Source organism: Tenebrio molitor, chromosome 2, assembly GCF_963966145.1.
Source record: "Tenebrio molitor chromosome 2, icTenMoli1.1, whole genome shotgun sequence".
NCBI classification, from domain to species: domain Eukaryota; kingdom Metazoa; phylum Arthropoda; class Insecta; order Coleoptera; family Tenebrionidae; genus Tenebrio; species Tenebrio molitor.
The window spans coordinates 21,637,371-21,661,135 of NC_091047.1; the positions used below are offsets into that span (position 1 = coordinate 21,637,371).

The 23,765-nt window shown below is 37.3% G+C and overlaps 1 protein-coding gene across 1 annotated transcript in view; it reads right to left on the bottom strand.

The window, feature by feature from the left end:
* Dg (Dystroglycan) overlaps positions 1 to 23,765 on the bottom strand; it is a 111,317-nt gene that overhangs the window by 51,877 nt on the left and 35,675 nt on the right. The window contains exon 2 of the mRNA XM_069040229.1: positions 15,012 to 15,068. The gene's annotated coding sequence lies outside the window, so the exon portion shown is untranslated. The remainder of the gene's footprint in view (positions 1 to 15,011; positions 15,069 to 23,765) is intronic.

The following is a 23,765-nucleotide window of genomic DNA, read 5'->3' on the forward strand; positions in this document are numbered from 1 at the left end:
AATGCGGCGCCATAACAAAAACATTTGTCTAAAATACTTGCTAATAATTTTTCGTTGTTTTAATTTTGATCAATTCGCGATTTAGTATATTCTTAGGTATAATGTTAAAAAATACAATAAAACAATGGCTTATTTTCATCATTTATTTATTAATTTTTTGCTACTGAAATAGTGTAATTATAAAAAATGAAGCACGGCATCGAGGCCGGATTTGTTTACCATAGCGGATATTTCTGTCACGTAATGATAAATATTAGAATACAGTATTTTTTGGTGTTATCATTTATTTTTTCTATACGCCCATTTTTCACAAGATATTCACGTCGCATTGATGATATACAACATGATGGATTACAGACAATACTAAAAAGTAATGATGATATGAAGTAATGAAGTTACAAAGAACCGCTATTGGGTGGCTACCCAATCAAACAATGACCGCGTTCGGCTTTGCTTCATTCATCGAATCGAAAAATTATTTATTTGGATCATTTCTTTTATTTTTGTGTTTTATTTACTTTATTCTTATTATTACCATCATCTTTTTGAATAAAAAAAATTACACAGCTTTCAGACGAAAGTTAATTAAAATTAATTCAATAGATATGAAAATTTAAAAAAATATATGATAGACCATAGGGCGTTTCATTTAGAATATAATTTTTAAAAAACGAATTGAGATTTTGGATAAAAAAAAAATTGTCCTTACAAATCCTGGATAAAACTACGGCTTGCTGGAGGTGGAAATCTCCAGGAGGATGAATGGGGGAGAAGTGCGATTATGAGAATCGACGGAGAAGCAGGAAATCTGTGAGGGGAAAAATTAAAATGACAAACAGCCCCGAACGCAGAACCGAACTATCTCCTTATTATGAAAACTTGGAAATAGGCGAAAAAATTGCCGAGGCATTAAGAATCTCGCAGTCACATTATTAAAGCTCTTAATAAATTGCCGACGCCATATTTTAAACAGGACAATTTTTTACTCGCCGATTTCGCCATGAAATACGGCCGCATCAGGGGTTAAGCAAGTAAATTCATCCCGGAAGAAATATACGGGGCACCCCTAAAGCGCCCCAATAAATATAAAGGTAAATTTGTTTTGCAAATCGGGTTGTTGAGGCAGTTTGATTATATATGGGCACATATCCCGGTCGAGATTAAATATTAAGGAAGTCAACATCTTAAAACCCACTTAAGCAAGATCGGGAGACGTCGAGGGTTCGTGAAGAAAAGGGTGCGCATAAACAATGATTGTCCATAAAGAACAAACTGGACGGCAAATACACTGCGTCTAGTGCAAACTGGGGCAGCTTTGTCAGACTGTTTAAACGTATAAATATTTGATCGAAGCAAGTTTGATGGACAAATTAGCAAAACAGAAACGGCGCAGTGCTGATGTCTTTTTAGAGTTGTTTGGGAGTTTTGTTGGATCAAAGCGTTCTCAAATATTGAGATTACAATTTCTAATTCTGTTAAGTCAACATTTGCTACTACATCGCCGGAAGAAGCTCAAACAATAACAGTAAGGGCATAAATAAATTAATGTTTTACTTAAGAGCGTTTAATTGGAAGCCGTGCCAAAGAAGGGTAATAAATGATAAAATCTGGAGCTGACACAAACGCCTTTCGATATCCTGCAAAAACCTACTCCGAGGGCCATTTACCGCACTAGATCTTTCAAATGGTGAGATTGCTAACTAAATTGAGCGACGGAAATATCTAGCACAATTTATTGTCTCGGTGAACACATTTGTGTTATTATATTAAATCCTCGTAACGACAGTGAGCTGGTTGACAAAACATATTACAACTCGCAGCAAATATAATTAATTTAATAGGTAATAAAAATAAAGTAGTTTATCTTCGAGCGGTCGAAAATCGCGTCTTTGTGTATCTCTACAGAAACGGTTGAAGAGGTTTTTCTTTGTAACCGGACTTGAAACATTTCAGATCCTAGGTCAAGAAATAACGAAATTATTACCCAATATTTAACCGGTCCCACTGTGGTGTAAGACGAGTCGCCCGTTGTGGGCGTGTCCCCGGATGTCAGATCAGATGTCAAATGTCAAAAATAGCGAAAGAGACACAAAACATTGCACTTTTCACTAATCTTATTTAATATTCAATTAAATGTAATTTTTGAATAGGTTTTGGGATCCCTTATTTTTTGCAGTTCGTCTTTCATATTTCTCTCATCACAATATCGAAGCTTTCCTTGGTAAAGGTTTCCGTAATCCTTACTTTGCGGTATTAGTTTTCAGTCTATTTATTCTTCACGAATACGAATGCAAGAACGAAGAGCACCTTTAACCTCTGACGAGTCTTTCCCAGGGAGAATTTATTGATAACTTGAAACTTCATTTTAAATATTTTATGAGTTTGCTCTGTACTTGTTCTATAATTCCATAAATTTGGTGAATTGCTTATTGTTGCGTCGAGGACAAAGACACAGCAAGATTGTGAAACTATCGCTATGCTAAAAAAATATTTTACAATAGAAATTAGGTAGATTATTTCCTTCAACAAGTTTAATTCAATCAGACAGATGCCACCTTTAAATTTCAGCCAATGACAAGCAAGTGACGACGGTACGTAGTCGACCAAACAGAGATAAGCGAAGCGAACTCATCACACCACCACAAACTATAGGCACAGATTTCTACCTTTCTATGGAGTAAAATGTTTAATTGTCCATTAAAGTGTGATTTCTTATTCAAAAACCACCACACAATTAATTTTAGCATTAAGTGTGATAACCTTTAATTTTTGTTGTATTTAAAAAAATTAATTTCCAAAATTTGCTAGTGTTAATTTACCAAAAATTCTGTAACCCTTGTAAATGTAATTATTTTAATTACCGGTAAGGTGCCGCATAGGGGCAGGATATATCTACTTCGTGACGGATATAGGGGCAGAACCCCGTCTCCACTGCCATGGTATGTTTACTCGGGAATGCAGTTAAAAATAGTTGGAGGCATTAATTTGGAAGGCGAACAGGGCCCATTGTGTAAAGCAGGGTGTAAGCGCTTAGCACCCGAATGCTGGTATTGGACCGTATGTTATCCGCATTCACATTCAATTAAATACCGCGTGTGCTTAAATCCAGCCTAAACTGCTCCCCATACACGTCATCCACTTCACGCAAATCTCGCCCTTACCCCGTCCGGCCCCAGAGATAGGGCTTTGGCGGCGCTCTTCGCCAGATGTCAGTCAATTCAATGGGCTGACAACATCGGTTCACTACCATTGTGTACGTCATGGATAAGCTCCGGTGTATGTGCAGGAAAACAGAGATGGAAGCGACAACACCGCCATCCCGCCTTATTTCTGCACACCCCTTGGCTGTTAATAAAGTGGGAAGTGTTGACATTCTGGCGATGTGTATCTCGACGGTCCGTCGTTCGCCTCAATAACAACATGAATCCCAGTGACAAATGCCCCATCGGCTGTCGGATTACGGGATTCGGACTCCACAATCGAAGTATCGAGCCACCGGAAGAATCCGGGAGACGACGCGATGGGATTAAACGCAGGAAATTCTGCGTAAAGCTTCAAAGGCATCAAACGGAGAAAGATAAAATTAAATTACAAGAACGTTACCGGTGCTTTGGAGTACAGCGAAGTGAAGAGCAGAGGGAGAAAGGCAAACTTGAATTGGGGTCGGGTCAGTAATTTTTTGATGGGGTGATATCTGAGGTGTGGAGGTTAGCTGAGTTGGAAGGCGAAATGGGTCTCCAGCGAGCGTGTTAACACAGTCAAAGTGCTTGTAAGAGACATAAGCAGGAAATATGTAATAACAACAACAAGAATAACGTAAGACTATATTTAAGGGAGGAAAAAATATGTGCCGAGGAGGGAGCAGATTCTCGACGTTCAAAATTAAGTGAAAACGTTTTGTACAAATGATTTTTTACGACTTTTTGAAGGGAATGAGGAAACTCCAGTTTGACATTCCATCGTACAAATAATATTAAAAGTTGATCACCACAGCCTAAATTAAATTCAAGACTTAATGAAACGCTATGGGCTCAAGATTTGAAAATTAATTTTTTAATTAAGGAAGATGGGTGACAGAAATTATTTCTGCCAAATCGTATTTGCATAAATAGCTGACTTCTTTGATCACAAATAAATCGTCAAACGTTCAGAATTCTCTAACAATAATAATGACAAAGAGAAAAATTTACCATCAAGGAATTAGTAACGTTTTGCTATTCAAATGTAGCTTCATTGATGCTTTTACTCTTAATTCTCGTTTTATAAAAAAAAATCATTATTTTCCATTTATGTGTCGATTGGGTTTAAATTTGCATTTAATGCAAAGTTAGCTTTAAGACATGTTATATTGGTAGAGGTCTTGGATTTTCTCATGGGCTATGAGTCATATCTGCGCAAACGACGAATATCGGTCTCAAGTAGGCGCTACAAACCGACCGGAAAACATCGTCATTCGTTACGTTAGTGTCGTCTCTCTCTCGTCTATGTGCATGTAAAATAGTCGACGTTTTCAGTTTTCATTTACAGATTTTTCACTGCTTTATCGCTCCGCCTTCGCGCAGATATTTCCAAGGTCACAGCCTATGAGAGAATCCAACACCTATAAAAGTAAGTCGTAACTTGAAGACGTGAATTATAAAACTCAAAGGCGACTTTGATGAAAACTTGTTTAGATATCATGTATAAGAAAGTATCTCGTCAGATGAACCGTATAAGAAAGAGTCAGCACTTGAAATTTCTGTCAAACTTATTCTGTTCCGGTATCAGTTTCAGTTTTAGTCTCATTTTGTAACTCTTCTTCCATGACTCGATTGGGGGTTTTACACAACACTGACTCTTCCTCTGTCTTGGTTAGGTCAACATAGCCATTTCTTTCTTTAACTGAAGCTTCTATTGTACTCCCCCCAGTAACTGAACTGGAGGACTTACTTACAGTTCTCTCTGGAGAACAAACATGGAGAAGTTATTTTGGAGGTTTTTCCACATTTGGGAAGAGAGTGTTCCTGTCAAGTTTCCATTGTTCATAGAAGTTGACTTTCCGGGAAAAATGTCTGTAATACACTCACGTCAGGCGAACTTCTTCCACTCTTTCAACAAACCCCACAGTGTGAACCGTAAGCCACAACCTTCAATCTCAACACATAAAATCTCCCATTTTTGTTTGAACCTTCCATTTCCATCTGATTCAATTTAAAAAGTGTAGTGGAAACGTGATACTTTTTAAGCGTCTCAAAGAATAAATCTTTACGCTCGTGAAAATATTCTTTCTGAATTATTCCATCGTTTTGGGGCAAAATTAAGATTACATTGTCGTTCAGATTGCTCAATTATTTCTAACACCATTTTTTTTTAATATTTCATTTTCGTACATTTAATTTTGCTTCGTTTACTATTTTCCCTCATTTCTATATTTGTATTTTCCTTTGATACTCATATCCCTGTACTGACGTGTGATCCACTCAATCTCTTTTATTAGAACGCTATGTCTAACACCAAGTTCTACAACTTTAGTTACTTTACATTGAAGATTATTTTGTCCTAAAGTGAATTTATAAGGGAAACTTAATCAACTTATCTATTTTTCTTTCAACAGATAACCCAAGTATAAATTTTTTTATCTAATAAACACAGTGCCACACTTTCTGAACGAAAAACAGAAAATTGGCAGACAATGGTTTCAACAAACAACACTTCAACTGGTGCTTAGTTGAGGTAAACTAACTCGTAAATTAAAATGTGGATTTAAGAACAAATCTATTTAACGAACACCAAATAAGATGTCACATAAATCTCGATTGCAAAAGACGAAGCGAAAAACTCTAAAAGCTAAATATAGTGTAAGCTTTCCAAAAGCTTGTCGCGCTTTAAGTATGTATTTGCTAAACGTCCGCAACGAGATATACGAATATTCGCTGAACAATTTTAATTAATACATGCCGCTCCAATTGGGTCTTCTGTTAGATTTATCTTTTACTCAAGCGTACATCTACACCGAATGGGAGTTTCCTTCTTGGGGTGACATTTATAACAAAATCCGCCCGCGCCTCTGTCATCGAAGTCCGAACTTCAAAGCTCCGAATCTCAAACATATTAAATCCAATAAATCAGCAGAAAACTGTTGCCACGCTCTCACTTCATGGGGGCTGTGTATCTCCGCGGGAGTTTGTATTTTCCCTTTCGACATTTATTTCAGTTGGTGATGTAGCTTTTTAAAGTTTTTTCCGGCACATACAACTTTCAACAAAACACAGTTAAACAAATTGAATCAACCCCTTTGCCTTTGGGGAGTCGGCCCATCGTTTGCGTAACGCTTGATTCCGATGCGAAGTGACAGCTTTGGTGTCGAGTTTTTTGTCGGGCTTTTTGCACCTCGCACCCCAGCCAACCACTGAGCCCGCAAAAACGCCGAACTGATAAGTGCGAACGTATTAAATCCAATTCTTGACTCTTTTTACGGAATTATGTGCGGTGCCTCGCTGAAAAAGCTCTCCACCGAACGAGATGAGAGATAGTACTGTGCGCTCGATGCTTTCGTGTCAACTTGCGATAATATCTATATATAAATCGAGCTTTCAGATAGCGCTTCAAAGGGAAGCTTTTAAGGTTGTTTCGTCCTTAATGGCCCTTCTAATCATGCGACTAATTATTTTCGCCGGGGCAAAACAAATTTGCCGGGACACAAAGGTAACCGGAGGCCGAAAAGTTTCTTCCGACGGTGTCAACAATTACGACGGTACTGAGACCTGGAAAAATATGAAAAATATTTTTCTCTTCATTCCAATATTTTCTTGATCTGCATGCACCAAGGAACATCCATTGCAAGCTGTACCGAAGTGCGTCACCCCACACTCTCGATAATATTTGCTTTTAATTTTGAACGCTGGAAAGTCTCTAAATTCGAGATTGTTGGTTATTTGCCTTTCAGGTTTGCTGTCGGTACACAATTCGATCGATGTTCCAATATTTAATAAGCTCGTGGTTGTGTCTCGACGGAATTCTCTGGTCTTCATCAGCGTCGGTTGATTCGGTTGGCGCCCTCAGGCGTCCATGAAAGCCAAACACTCCACATCTAAATCTGTCAAGTTCACAGACGGAAAAATGTATCCGAATCTATGGAAAAAATATAAAAATCTGCAAAAGGGTCAAATAAAACATTTAGTCAGCCGAAAAGTTTAATAAAAATATCGTACGGTAGGTATTTTACAGCGCTCCAATTAAATAGGCACTCGGTTTCGCCTCGTGCCTGAAACCTAGTTTTCGCACTGTAAAATGCTTTTACCGTACTCTAAGTAAATAACTATTACCTAACTTCAAATGGAAGTAATTTTTTTTCACCTGGAATTACAACACTAGCTGCGCTCGTGTGCCTAAACTTCCCGCTTGTAAAAAAAATGCTTTAATACACATGTATGTACATGTAGACACATGCTGCATAAATAACAATTGTTGTATGTATACTATGTATTCAGAAAAACTATTCCATATGCTGCCTTTAAAAACTGTCATTATCTTGTTCAAATCATATTTTGTTTATTGTTTAAAAATGATATAATATGATAACATTCTGTACTTCTTCTAGTTGAGCAGCAAATAATTAATCAAAAGGGATAAAGCTAGTGACTGAAGGCAGAGCTAAGAAAAAGTACTTCTAGTGCATTTCTAGAGTGTTTTGATAACAATACAACTGAAAACTCTAAGAATTCGGTACTAGAGGTCCAGCCTCGCACACTGCATTATTAAAACAGTCGATCTTCATCAGTCTGCAGAGAACCCAATCGGCAAACTCTCCGTTTTACCGAGAAAACTTCTCGGGGGGCGATCCGAACGCGTTAAAAATTCAGGTGCGTGAATCGAAGAGGTTTTGTTTTCTACGCCTCCAGGGAACGGATGGACGAAAGAAGGATCAAAGTCGACCGAAAAAGTTGTTTTACATAAGTTGTCTATTCTATGTGACAGGTTTCGGCTGTCGGCATTATCGATTCTCTATTTAGCTAAATGCCACATTAAGAAAAAGTCGGAATCGCGGAGTCCATTTAAAACTACTTAGGCGAGGCTTTTTAAAAATTTCAGAGGGAAAGACAAAGGATTGAAGTGATTTGCGAACCCGGAGGGAAAAAATGTTTCCTGCGTTTCCATCTCAGAAGCCCAGAAGCGAACCAACGAGAGGATAAACAGGACATTAATCTTTCAGCATTGATGCGCAGAACAACTCAATCATACAAATTGTTCTGTATGGGATATGCTGAATAGAAAAATTGCAACGGCGCAACTGGGATTCGAACGCGGTGTGCGACAGCCGATTGCCGCAACGCTTAACAGGGGGACCATCAAGGTTCCGTCTGGCTCTCAGGTAAAAACACTACATAACATACGAGGTGTATAATGTGTTGCATACTTAAAAACATGTATTAAATGGATTTTACAATAAATAAAAAATTTGTTACTTAATATTGAGCAGTCCACCTTAATTATTGTTATCTACTCTTGAGATTACCGTAGGGAATAAAACGAAACTAAAGTATTTTATTTATTTTCTAAGCAGTGTAAATAATCTTGTTGGTTTCCAAATGAATGAAATCTCTGTGTGGGGTTGGTTACACAGAAAACCACTAACAAAATAAAATAAAACAAAAATCAACCACCCAGTTAATGCGTATAATAATTTAAATAAATTTTATTTCACAATTCTGATAAAACGGCGCTCTAAGAAATTATATTTTGATTGATTTATGGTTCATACTATTTGCGATTACTGTTTCCATTATCGGCAGCACCATGGCAACTAATGGCTTTATTACCTCCACCTAAAGGCATCTTCAGGTGAAGTTTACATCTCCTCAACCCACACGCACAATTAGCTTGAGGCCATATTCTCTGTAAGGAAAATGATTTTCCAGTAAAAATATTATTTCTGATTTTAGGTACACTTTTATACGAAACAGGTTTGTCTGTTTACTTGACGGGCAAATGCTGAATAACATCAACATGAGGCCATGTTCTTATAAATTGCGGCTTCTTTATTTATCTCAGAAAGATGTAAACTTTTTCAGTGAAATAAAAATAAGCTGGCTCGACTGTATATTTTAAAAATAATTTTTTATCGTGAAGGTGGCTCGGCAAGTAATTGACAACAATTACGAAAATGAAACAACAATGCTGTTAAGCTCTTTAATAATTAGACTTTTCGGTAACATATTTGTAAAGGAGCTCAGACGGAATGATGCAAATTACCTGCTGAAAATGTAGCAGTAAAATTCGACGCAAAAAAACTAAACTAATATGGTGACATCTAGTTCCGCTTTTACACGAGCGCAGTTGCATACATATTTTTTTTTATAACCTCACTATCTATGTAAAATAAATGTATCACGAAAAAAGATAATTTATCTATGACGGTGTGATATATTCTATTTATCTTATTCATTTCAGACAGGTAATGACGACGTACTTTACCGCACGCCGTGCGACAAAATGTGTTACCACACGTCGTGCAAAAAAAAAACAAAGAACAAATTGAATGTGTCTTCCCACATAAAAATCTTGCGGCTTGTAAGTGGTCAAAGACTCGCCTTGTTATTGGTAATAAAGTTTGGAAAATAGTTTTTGACGATGATTTTTCATTATTCGAGCCAGCCCTGGCCCGTAAGGCACTCCAACAATTTACTTTCGACGGTTCCGATTTTAAGAACCATTAAAACGTGGACTGCAGTCAATAAACCCTTACACAAAGTGTTTCTATCGAACAGTTCCCTTGCCTCAAACACGATTCATTATTATTCCCAACGAACCCGTAATTTATTATCTCCCATGCTTCTTTAGCAATTTATCCTCGCTATTGTGCAAAAAAAGCAATGCGCTTTTAAAGTCGCAAACAAAGGAAACACCACCTCCGAAGTTCCGCGTGACCGAAACAACCAGCTCCTGATAGATTATTCTCTTGTCGTGTCTTTCTCCACGAAATAAAAAAATTTTTACAGTCACTTGCGCTCTCATTGTCCAAACAAAGGTCTAGACTGTTCTAAATTATTAAACACCAATCTCCCGGAGTGAATTCAATTCCTGCTACTGCAAACATAATGCCGGTTAAAGCTCCGAATAGACCAGTCTGGACTAGTGGCCAGTAAATCAAAAGCAGCCGACCAACGCCACTGTCGCGTCGTCATCGCAGAGCCGGAATCAGCCTACGAAAGCTCGCAAATTTCCACTGCAGGCCCCAAGGGCGACACCGACAGCTCTTCAGTCTGCTTGTCGAGTTGTGTTTTTTGGTCTGTTTGGGTTGTCCGTTTCAATTGCGGATGCGGCGGGAATGTGAATATGCAGGTGACGGCTTGGTTGCATAAGCAGGATTCGTTTGAAATACGGTCCTGAATGTCGCCTGCACTGGAGATTCCACCGGCTCGTTTATTTTAGCTTTTGCGACAAACTTCAAGAGGTGAACGTTCGCGCAATAGTTGTCCATCGACCGGTGCTGGATCACGCTAAATTGCCTTCCAAAGCATGCAGAATGACCCAAATCTTCTGCGAAAACTTTGACGATTTACTACGAAATGGTTATGTTCTTGACACCCTTTTTTAAAATAGGAATATCAAATTAGAGATTAATTTAAATACACGCGTACATTAAACTACAATTTGTTCAGAATTAGTCTTTTCCCAAAAACACCAAACCTAACCTCCAATTTTTCTTTTTGACAGTTATTTCTTTTATTTGGATGTTGAACCTCCAAGCATGCCTTACAAAGCGCCATTTCTACACTAACGAAAACTTATTTTGTTTTGTCCTCTTTTATTACATTCCTTTCCTTCCTTGTTTGGTCCACATATCCACATATCGGGTGTTCATTTAAATCTCCCTCAAAGTTGGCGGCGAAGAGTCGATTGTGAACACATCACTCGTCACTCTGCACAAACAACGCAAAAAGTGAGGTTAGATTTAAACAGCTGATCAAGAGTTGAATCCCTGGTGCGTTCACAATCGACTCTTCAACGCCAACTCTGACGGGAAATTTAAATGAACACCCGATATAATTCATTATAGCTTCCTTCACTTTTTTTTCTTTATAGAATGTTTCAATCTCGATTTTTTAAGTCTATTGTTCGACTTAATTATCTAGTATAATGAGGTCAATTACTTAAGTGATACCAAAGGGACTTAAGAAGTTCCAGAAAAAGGTAAAACTACGATAACATAAATAAGAAAAACTACTTAGTTTAGAAACAAATGAGCGTTTCTTGGGGCAGGCTGCAGTACTATAATTTTTATCAAAGTTATAAAAAAGCAAAAAGCGATTTTCCACACATGCTAAAAAGGTAGTGTTTATTTTAACACTGTCTGTAAGTTCAGAGGAGGTACTTTTAGATTTTGAGACGTCCTGTATAACGCATCTTTAATTAAAACACGGTTCGGGCGAACCGTGCTGTGCACATATTAATATTCCCCGTTGGCCGTTTTAGATAATAACATCATGATGTTTCCGTTGACAGTTAATTAAAATCTAAACGGGAATTGTTCTTAGAAATCTCCTGGAGCATGTAAATACGCTTAGATGGAAAATTGCAGTTAACCGCAGAAAATGTTTCATTAGGATAAAAGGTCTGGAGTCAGGGTCGGCGTCATTTAGAGATTGGAGACAATTCATCATAAAGAAAGAAAACTCACAACTAAGATGATACAAAGTGAAAAGACTGTGGCGATAACACGCGTACTGCTGAAGACCATTAATGGTGAAAGATGACTTGTAGGAATTAATTTAAAACAGGATCAAAGGAAAATGTGAGGGTCCTGCCAGTGAAAAGTAATGACTAGGACAGGTCAAGATAGTTGCTTGGTCTTTGATCTTATCTCCTGTGCCCCCCGAAGAAGAATCTACTGTTACCAAAGTATTACACTTTTTAAGGATCTGATCTCAAAATCGTTTCTCACTAAGTAAAAAATAGGAAAAAAAATAACACGAACATGTAATTTTTAAAATTAATTTTTCCCGCCTACTGACGGAGAGGTAAAGTATGTATGTTAGTGCGCCTTTGTAGCCTAAAATACTCAACCGATTTGGATGAGACCTTCATTGGTCCATAGCTGATTTATCCAGGAGTGACATAAAATAATAACATCACCTTTTCTACAATAAGTATAAAATGTAAGAGGAGATACAGTTGTAAATAGATTTTACGTGTATTATTTTTCCGATAAATGTTTCTCTAATTTTTACTGACTCATCATAAGCAAATAGGGAAAATATAAATATCGCGTTGGCAGCTCTGTATGTTCAACTAATCAGGCACGAGGCGAATCCGAGTTGTCGGGCTGTAAAATGCACCTACCGTACTCGAATGTAAATACAGAACTAGTCTCGCATCTGAGCAAAGTTATACACAATATGTAAACAAAATAAACTCTTTGTTTGAAAACACTGAATCCTCACTATAAATTTGTTCTTGCAGATGTGTTTCGTCAAGATAGAATTTCATCACAGACATTTTGTTCTTGGGGCTTTTATCATCTAGGCCGGATTCCGAATCTTTTCCAACGAAAAAATAAATTGTAAAATAAATACATCTAACCACCACATGCCACTTCGACATTAGCCCGATTATAGCTTAGATTTGAAGGTATTGAGCGGGTAAATTTCCATGACTGTTGTGGAAAACGAACAAAATAAAATATTGTATTCGGATGGATTTCAAATTTTTTCTACTTGTTACTCGTTTCGCTGAATTATTAGGACCGTTGCCTTGATTTGTTTAATCTATCGTTACATCTTGATAAGAGCGTCTAAATGGATTCACTGAATATTTACCAACTGAAATAATGATGCGGAGTTTATCCATTTCCATAAAATTACCGAACTATACGACAATCCTTTGGAGACAAGATTCTAATCTAAATATTTCAGAGAATTAAATTACATGGCTTCATTTTAATTAATAATCTCTTCGTCAGAATATGAATACAAAGAAAACAAATCAGACAAATCTCCAAGACGCAAAACCAGAGACCCGAAATCATTATTCAAGAGAAACGTCTTATATCAGGTTTTTCCATATTAAGTAAGTCACAAAGAAAAACCAAGTTCTTGTACCGTTTCCTCCGTTTGGGAGCATTACAATGAAATGAAAGGCTCTTTGCCTGAATAATTTGTAGAAATGATTGTGGTGAGTAGCCACAAGGCTGGGCAAATATTGATTCCTGATGTTATTATTGTTTAATAATAATAGCGAGTGTTGCCTTTGTGTTAGCCTGATCAATAGAATTGCTGCTAAAAAGCAATTAAAGGAGCTGCAAGTATAAATCCGTTCATTTGTTGCACAATTACAATAAGCTGTGTGGTATATTTAACCGAAGCTCTGGTTTCAGCGGTTGGTAGCACACGTTGATTATTGCACGCGTTCAATGTTGCCAACAGCAGAAACACTAAAATATTTATCCGAAACAGAATTTAATTTTCGCCATTTCCCGCGAAACAACGTCAACCTGACAGGCAATAACGGCGAGAACCGGCGTTTAATTTGTTTTCTCAGGAATCAAAACGGAGTTTATTTCAAGTGCGCCACAACACGAGTAGCAAAGCTCCAAAGCTGCATAAATTATTGTGCAGTCATGCGGGCCCCTCAAGAATTCACCGCAGCAACGTTCGGCATTTGATAGTACCGATAAGTACTCTCCAGATGAGCGGTCCAGGAGTTCGTCGAATTAAAATCGTGCAACTGGAGCGAAATGACGAGAGCGCTTCCACCCTAAATATTCTGAATTATTATCAATGCATCTCGAGTACGATCTCGCATTTGATAAAAGCAGCTCCGTCAAAAATGGCCACCGGAAATTAGTTCCACTTTGTTTGCTCCCATAAAATTCTACTTGGAAGGTCGAGATTGCAGGTTGCCATGTCGAATTATAAAATATATCTTGATTTTTGCATTAAAGGTTATTAGTGCGCCCAAATTGGCACTTACGCAGAAATGGCACGACATCCTAGTCGGAAGCGTGAACAGGTCTCGAGTTTCCACACAACACACAACTTCCCTTTTTTCCGATGCCGAAAGCACGCCAACTTTCTTGCCAATTCCGTCTAATCTGTGCGTCGACACGAGGAAAATTTTTCAAGTTGGACAAGTTTTGGGCACACGTTTAAAATTCCGGTTGAGTCTATCGGCTGTGATTTAACGCAAAATGTTTCAGGAGTGTGTTCGTGATGATCGTGTTTTGAAAGCTGTGCGGAAAGCGAGTTTTCATGAAACATTCCGTACAGCATAATTAAAACTGTTTGGGAATTTCGAAAGTAAACGTCCCTCTGGCAATGTTTTAACAAGAGAAAAACCGTTACCTTCGATGTGGAAACTTCCTTTTTCGAGCTATTTTCTCGCGCCGACATGCTAATGATCTCCCGCGAAACATAATTTGTATTTCCCCTAATTATAATAATTCAACCGTGAGCTTCTCTGGCTGCTTTACAGACAATTTGAAATTCAAAATGCTTCACTGCTGGCCAAAAATGTTGTTTGTAAATGCCAATTTCTCTTGAAAACTTCTTTATGGCCTTCTCGAAATCTTCATCTTTCCATTGATATTAACATTTTGAGTCCACAAAGGCTATAAATCAAAGTACAAATTTAGTCTACATTCCACCTTTTCAGGACCCGCTCTTAAACGCACAAAATGCCATACCACTCGGTGCAACAGTTCCAACAACTTTAAAAATTAAATTCCCTGTGGATTTGACGTTTGAGGCCTTGGCCCGGTAACCCTCGAAACTGACATGGGGCGTATGGATTTTTTTATTTATGTCCGCCCATTATCGATGTAATGAGCTTAAAAAAGCTCGGGCACGTCGAAATATCCGCAATAACTCAGCACAGTGGTGGCATTTACAAACCATCATCCGGGCTTATCTGCGCGCTTGAATTATGATGATATGAACCTTTCGCAAATATATGCAAATGATGGCAACGTCCGTTTAAAATACCAAGACAAACATGTTCCGGCCGGAAAAACGAGAGCTTTTGCCGATGCCTACCTTAATTGTTGGTGCTTTATGGCCAGGAGATCGGAGCTCGCCGGTTGGTTGAATAATCTGCAACAAAATTCGTTCCGTTATTCAAGATGGTCGGATATGGAGAGGCACTTGGAGTGTGCGCCTCAAAATAAAGCAAAAGGAATTTTTATAGCGAGCACTTGAAGATGTATGAGGATCGTAAAAATTTATAATATTCATATGGGTTCGCATTAAGGTTTTAAATAAAACAAAGACGTTGGGGGGTCTGAAGTGTGTGTAATATTCGGAAACGTATTGGCGAGGGAGTTAACAAGAATGGAATCTCGAACCGGGTTCGATACAATAAGGTTTTCAAGCTTTGTGCAGTCCGTTTATTATATTTGCCCCGAGTAGGGACAATTTCAGGAAAAGCTCGGGGTGCTTCACTTATGTAGGTTAATACGGCTCTTCAGTTCAGTTTTCAATGTGGGCTTTTGTGCACGAGCTGGGACAACTTCTAGTTCAAACTAGTTCTCGAGATTATTTTCTCAACTCTTTTCAAGGGAACATTTATTGTAATTTGTATAAAGACATGTCTCGTGTCACTGCTTCTGTGGACAACTGTCAGGTCACAATATTTTATCAGCATTTGATTACAGAATCCATCTATCACTTAAATCGATTATTTGCTTAAGTGATGACGCATCATATTTGCTACCACTGATAAATGGACCTCCTATGATTACTGCAATAATATTGTCGTTCCCTAATAAGACTAATCCCAAATGGATTATTGCTCGTCAATATTTAAACCATTAGCAAACATTAATTAATTTTTCAATCATTAATAATTTGTGCTAAAATAAATAACATCAAGCGATTATTGTAAAGATTTGTGAGCGGTTACAAATAAAACAGAAATTGAAATATTGAGCCAAATACTAATTACGAGTACATCATTATTTGCTGACAAACTGAATATATTTTTTGAAAATCATTCATCGGCTCAAAACATACATATCTAGACATATTAGACAGATTTGTCAAGTATAAGAGATTTTCCAGAAAGTGTCATGTAATAATATCGGGCCTTCAAATAAATATATATTTAGAGTAGGCGTAGGCGACATTCGAATTCTGTTAACAGTGTAAAGTAATTTTTGTAGGTAACCAATTATTCTCCGGAGTTACACAGGTTACTTAGTACGCTTTTTCCCAATTTCATATTGTCATATTCCGTGGAGGGGGGAATAGGGAGAATGCACTACAAAAATTAAAAATATTTTCTAACCTAATTTTATTTCGTTAAAATGTCAAACGTTTCTTGTGTCATTTTCTACGCTGGAAAAATGTTGCAAACAATTTAATTTCAATACGTTACTCTAAATATAAATTTATTTGAAGGCCCGTTAGTAGATATAATATTTAACGAGCATGTGTGGCTATTACTCGCAAGCCACAGACGAGTGCTGTAACCGTTCGAGTGAGCAATAGCCACTACAGGCGAGTCAATTACAATACTTTTACTATGCTGAACAAATTTAATCGCAATTTCTTCGCATTGTAAGATATTCTTTATCTTTCCAAGCTGAAGAGAGATCTTCAGTGAAAGAAATTTAATGATGATGATCAGTTGAAAGCTGTTGATACAAAATCTGGTTATCATCTGGATTGTTAATTCATAGATATTAAAACCGTGTTGAAGTTAATGGAGATTATTTTATTTCACTCACTACAAAACATCTTTTGTATTTTTTTATACCCTACTACATACTTTTTTTACCAGTTCGTAAATAAATTTCGTAAATAAACTATACATTTCAATAAAGACACGTCATACATTTTTCGTTATATGTACGAGAAGATTCAAACCCTTCTGGCTAAAGATTTCGTTGCTATAATGGCCGACCTCACGTGTTGTTTTTTATTCAGCACATGTCACGCTTGTGTCTAACGTGATGACACCAACAACACGTGGTGGTGGAAACAGATCAATCCAATCAAATTTCCCCTTCAAATTTAAAGGTTATGGGTTGAGTAAAAAATACTAAACGTAATTAGGAGTGTTCCTTTGAAGCTCCTCGACGGGCAAGCTTAATCGCATTACCATCATCTCAAGAAGTTACGAAATCAGTTTGTTGCGAAATATTCCGTCCTGATTTTTAATTCAAGCCCGTCAAACATTGAAACCTCTTGATGCATTTCGGAGTTTAGGAGTCACTTTCCTTTATGGATTTTTCTCATTCGAGAGCCCCAGCCGCGCAAAAAATAAAAAGAAAACCACCCCCGCACCGGGAATATTCTACTCGTTTTGAAAGCGTGCATTCGGCGCCCTCTTTAATCCCCTCCTCCGAGTCCAGTCTGAAGTTGTGCGAATTTATTCGAACTAGTTTACATGAAGTACGTCCGTGATTAATTAGCGGATCGCTCCTGGCAGGTCATTCCCTTTATTAAAATGACGGGTGGAACATGAAAGCGTTGTTAAGCTTATTACAACATACTTCAACTCTAATGAGCGTGATAATTCAATTTCATTCCGCTGTAAACACCGTTCGACAAAAAGTTCGGAAAGCTCACCGCAAACTCCATGGAAAGCTTTACCTAATAAATTACCGAATCGGAGTGTGCGCCTCGGCGAACATCATTTTCACCTAGACAACTTCCAGGATTGACCGTAACCCGGTCCTGCCATTCTGCGATACGATCCTGGCAGGACTCAACCCTGCTCCGCTTTATTATCATCTCCTTCTTCGCTTTATCGAATTTTTCGGCAAAGCGCGAGACCGCGCATCATGGCCCGCTTGATTTATGACATCGCAACAAAGTTAATAATAAGGGGAAAAATTCGGGAGTTTCGAGTAAGCGCAGCTGGGAAGAACACTTTCGAAAGTATTCCACCACTATTCAGAGAAGTGTAGCGGCACACAAAATTAAAAATACTAAATACAATGATCATATCTTCTGTATTTTTAAAAACTGAACGTATGTATGTTTACATGATTCGAGTAAACTCGAGAACCACTGGACCAATTTCTAAAATTTTTGAGGTGTTGGATGGATTTGTTCTTCAGGAGTTTCAAGACTACAAATATCATATGAACATATGGACCAGTTCAAATATTTTTTTTATTTATCCCTTATCTAATAAAAACTGTTTCATCATCACGTTTTGAACAGAACTTATAAAGACAAACTAATAAGACAAATATTATCGCACGCTTCTGATAACAGACAAAATTGTATAAAAGCAGAGGCTCAAAGGTTTGTTTTTTTAAGCACAATAAATTTTATAGACACAGTGTAAATAATTTCACTGCAAAGGAAAGAAAATAACCGAAACAGTTTGTTTGTATTTTTGTTTATTTATGAGAATTTCAAAATTTAACTTTCATGTTTCTTCAACAATTGTACTTTTGGCAAGGCAGGAATTTATAACAAGCTTTTACATAAAACACATGAACATTTACAACAATCTAGCGAAAACAGTTAATTTCTTTCTCTAAAGCGATCAGTGTAAAATAATAAGTTCATTTACATGTTTTTTTAAATTTAATTCAAGCTGTTTCCTCGAGAAAAATTTTGGAAATAATGATTCTGATATCGAAAATTACTTTCTTGAGTTCTTGTTAGACAATTGTTTTTTTGATAACCTTCAACTTCTTCACATTTTATACAGTTTAAGTAGAATAAGTAGTATTGATCGCAGTAGTGTAATAGGAAAAAAAACGAACAGTTAAAACTGTGCTGTATTGTAGATATCTAAATTCTAAAATAGTAAATTATATCATTAAGAGTAGAAATGACACTACGCTCATAGATTGCAGACCGAAACGAAGTCGAATTCGGCCACTGGGCGAAGCACAAAAAGACCTACTCTGAATGATATACACTATTTTATCTCCAAGGGAATCATAAAAAAATCGGACATGAACTCATTTATTTTCTTTTGCTGCAGTTACAATTTTCAAATTTTCAGGCACCAGTAATTATGTATTCCTAGTTCTCTTATTGCAATATTATTAGTACTTGAAGGTTCAATAATATGTATTAGTAAACTGTACTAAAGTTTAAAGTTTACTTTTTATCAAATATTGGGTAGTAATTTCATTATTTCGGTTTTTTTGAGGTTTTTTTTTTGGATAATTCAATTATTAACTATTTCGTGTAATTATTGATAAATAAATCCTGAGAAATGCTTCAAATGACTTTACATTTGAGTCGGTCGAGCCGCCGTGGACATTTCAACTCCTAGGATTTAAAGTGTTTCAAGTCCGGTTACAAAAAAAGCCACTTCAACAGAGATACACAAAGGCGCGATTTTCGACCGCTTGAAGATAAAATAAATTTGGTGTGCTTTTCATTTATAGTAACAAGATCTTGTCGTATCAAAAATATTCAAGGTTTAATATTTTTATTAAAGTTGTACTAAAGGGACCAGACAAGGTTCGGGGTAGAATGAACTGTTTAATGACCTGACAGTAGAAAGACGGTCCCTTGATGAGCAAAATATGTCCTGAAACATGGAAGATTACTTAGTAGACCTCTATTACGACCGTCATAATCATCCCCGAAGACATTGATGAACAACATCTTAATCAAGTTTGTTCTAAAATGGGTGTCACTTTTACTACATTTCCCAGCGACATCCACTAAATCCTGCTTCTATTTAATCGTTGTTCATTGAACATTAACGATCGATTGCGTTTCGGTGAACCCACCTTGAATAAGTGCGGAAGTGTCTTTCACCACTGAAATATCCTCGTAACTGCAACTTGTCAAAGAGGAATCACTACTAATGAAATATTAACAAGTGGACCAACACAGCTGTTGCAAGATTAAATGGCTCAAGTTTGAATGATGATTACTATAACACAGTCATTCTGAAACCACATGTAGTAACCTTTCGACGATCGTAGGTAATAATTTTCATCTTGACGCAAGATGCATGCCCACACGTTGCTGAATCGTACGTGATAATTCGCAAATTGCTAGGATTTGAGACTTTTGTTGGCAATTTAATAACAAGATCTACAGTTCCATTCAAGGCAAGAAAAATGTCATAACATCGAGACTTGTCTGAGAGAATGGGAGAGGTCAAGAGATATCAAATGGCGCACCATCAAGCAATCAAAGGTAGACAGACAGCATCCCTTTTTCCTGATGGTTGTTTGATGTTTATTTACCAACAAGTTCCACAACACTGTCATTATCTGACTACCTTCTCACAAAATACATAATTTGTTAGCCTTTCAGGCTAACCTCGTCTCTACTCCTACATATTAATGTCACGTGCCCACGACGCCATCTACGACGGTGATTTGTGAACTTCCGGCGTGCCTCCACATCAATCATCGCAACCGAAAGGTGTCAAGTTTCCGCTGCTTCCGATGAATTTTTTTTGATGCAGTTGCAGCGATTTGTGTAATGACGGACGATGCGGAATTTATTCAGGCTTTTGTCGATTAAATAGCGAAGCCGACGGAACAATGGTCGTGCGACATGAACACAGTCATAAAACATCACAGCCATTTGTAGTAATGAGCCAATAAACGAGAGTTTCGCGTGAATTGCCGCCAAATATTTAAATCCGCGTAATGCCACTGGCACGGAAGAAACCTCGGTGATTAGGGGAAAGCCTAATGAAGACGTGGCCACTCCTGTTTAATTTCAGGAACGTGTAGCAACATTTTTGTTGGGTGTAATGCTCGATTCATAATTTAGCGAGTCGGGGTTGATGCTTTAAGGGCTGTCACATGTGACAGGGTGGATTTGCATTCGCAGGTTGGGATCATGACACTGGTCTCTGGTGGGTTTCAACGAATCGCCGCTCGTAATTTGCTCAGTGCTGATTTTATTAGCGGCTACTTGTTTGTTCGCATTTGCTAAAGTGAAACGTACACAAATTACATTTTTTGCACAATTTCTGCACCAGCAAGATTGAGGGTGTTTCGAAATTTCCAAAAAGTGTTTTACTAAATTTATTGTCGCATCCTAGGGTGCTTGAATCGTCCCGCACTGCACCACACCAAACATAACCTCCGAGCCGCTGGCAACTGTCAAATATTATTTCTGTCATTCATATTTCATTGCCTGTTGTCAATATTGAACAAGAAAGTGAAATGATACCTCCGGTTTACTCAACGAAAACTAGTCAAAACATTTTGTTATTCTAACCTGTCTTATACCTGTCATTTTGTGAAAATAATTTAAACCAATTTATTCGTCACAATGTATATTATAACGTAGAAACAAACTGAGCTGATTACGCTTCGGATTTTGTTTAGAATTCAATTATTAATCCGCATATGCAAATAATAGCTTCGTGTTCATTACTCCTCAACCATGTAACGTGAGATTACAGCCAAGAGCAGCAACCGGAGTTTTTAACTACATTTTGCACCACTAACAAAAAGAACAAACAAGTTTTTGCTGTTAGCAGCGCTATTTTTTCCACTCTCGTGCAAGTACCGAGTGACTATAAATGATTGAAAGAAAATAGTGGATTGGCAACACTGATGCAGTTGGTAGTGCAAGTCTTCTCGTGCAACATCTGTCAGTCATTTCTATTTAGGTTAGGTTAAGTCACGAAGTACATTGTCGATTTAGACTTTTTTGACGTTTGTTTGAATTTTAAAAATTACGTATGTCATGCCAACGATGTTGCCAACTAAAGATTTCAAATGTGTTACCAACATAACAAAATAATTTTCAATCATTTATAGTCACTCGGTAGTAGTTGCAGTCGACTTTCATCCTCGCATGAACCTGCACATAATCATCAAGTAATTATTGGTAATAACTGATAATCCTTGTTAATCCAGGCTCCACTCCCACACCTGCCAGCCATCTCGTACGGAACAACCTCTTGGGGGATTATTTCCGGGAGACAAAATAGGAATTCTCTAATGCCTCCGTTATTACAACGTCCTTTTAATAAAAAAGTTGGGAAAATAGCCGGAATGCCTGGAGTCTCTGAGATTTTTTTAATACGACGGCTTTTTTGATGTCTCGAAAAAATGTTGGGGCAGAATGTTTCCGCCGGTGTCGGCTCCACTTAAACGAAATGGTGCTCTTCGTCAAAGCTACCACGGCTCACATCATTCCCAAAGCTACTCAATTGTAGAGAGTTTAAGCTATTGCGGCCAACGTGGGAGTGGTGGCCATTACGGAGACGGACAATCGGAAGTTAATAGGGCAGCAAGAACTTCCGGGCGTGATTCGCTCTGTGTTTGTATGCTGGCAATTTGTATAGAGTCTGCAGATGTACAGGGTGGATCAACGAAGGTTGAACAATACAGTCAAGCTCGTATGTAAATACAGAAAATTTATTGGAGCTTTTTAAAACGATCTGGGATTTTTTTTATCTTATACATTACCTAGAAGCCCCTTGATTTTAGGCAACCAATTAATCACATTTTTTAAATACAATGGAAAAAATAACTTAATCAAATTTTCTTAAGTTACTGTACGAATCGTTACAAAACCGTTGATCCGCTTAGCACCTAAAAATTTCCTTGAAAATGGAATGGAGCATTTCTTGCGATATTTAATGCAAAAAACTTGTTGCTTTGCTGCTTTGGTAAAACCAGTGGAGCAAAATTAAATTAGTCGTTTAAAAGAATGAGCAATAAGACTGTAATGTTGTTTGAAAAATAAAATTATGGAATTCCAAGCGGTTTTAATTAGTTTTCGTTCCCAACATAACTTGAAATAGCAATACCACCCGGACCGAAATTAAATATTCTCCTATGAAGTAAATCAATTTGTGAGGCAGAATGGAGAGAAAAACTGCAATGTAGATTTTTTCAGTCGTTTTGCATAACATTGAGTGAATTTATTGCGGCTTAATGGAGTAAAAGAAGATAAACATCTTGTCTAACAATGGAAATACAGCGGCGACTTAAAGAGACGTCAATTAGAAAACGATTAAGGGGGAATGTAAAATTTTATTGCCATACAATTATTGCCACCACAACAAAGTATCACAATAATTTCTTTATTTGCCAAGCTTTATGGAACAAGAACTGATAGAGCTTTGCACAATCCACATATTTCCTTTTATTACATTCTCTTATTTCTTCGATGACTTTTATATTCACACTAAACAAGATAAAAGTGTAGTGTAAGTACCGCTGATGCATATTTGCAAGTTGCATTTTCTGCAGAGAAGAAAAAACAACTGTTTAAATTTTGAATGAATTCTTTCTCTTCTCCATTTCAAACATTTCATTGTTAAAATTTTGTGCGACTCGAGTCATCTGCAATTCAATATCCTGCATCGACGTAGGTAAAGGATTTGAAATTCCACGGAGTTAGGCGGATGCATCGTCGCGACGTCCTCATTAATGGTGCTATTTCGATGACTAAGCTCTCTGTGTGCGGTCAACAATAAAAGGATACCAGACATAAACACTGGTTATAAAATAATAACAAGACGATCTTCTGCAAATTGTCTACATGTGATGGCAAATAAATCAAATAAAATGTGGCGCCTTATCAGAAAAGCAGCACACGGATGTAATTGAATAACGTCGACTTGAGGCTGGTCAACAGCTTAATCACTGTGTCGGAGTCACTGGGCGAAAAAAGCAGAAAGAGCAATCACTGATACCAACTTTAGGGATTTTTATGAGATACAAGAAGATTTCAAGTTACTCGGCGTAAATAAATTGTCGATTAATTCCTAATTTAAAACTATGTATATAGAAAAAATTACTTACAAATAGGTTATGTTATGAGCATGTAGTAGACACTAAAACTTCTGCAGACTTTGATGCCTATTTCAGAACTTGTGAA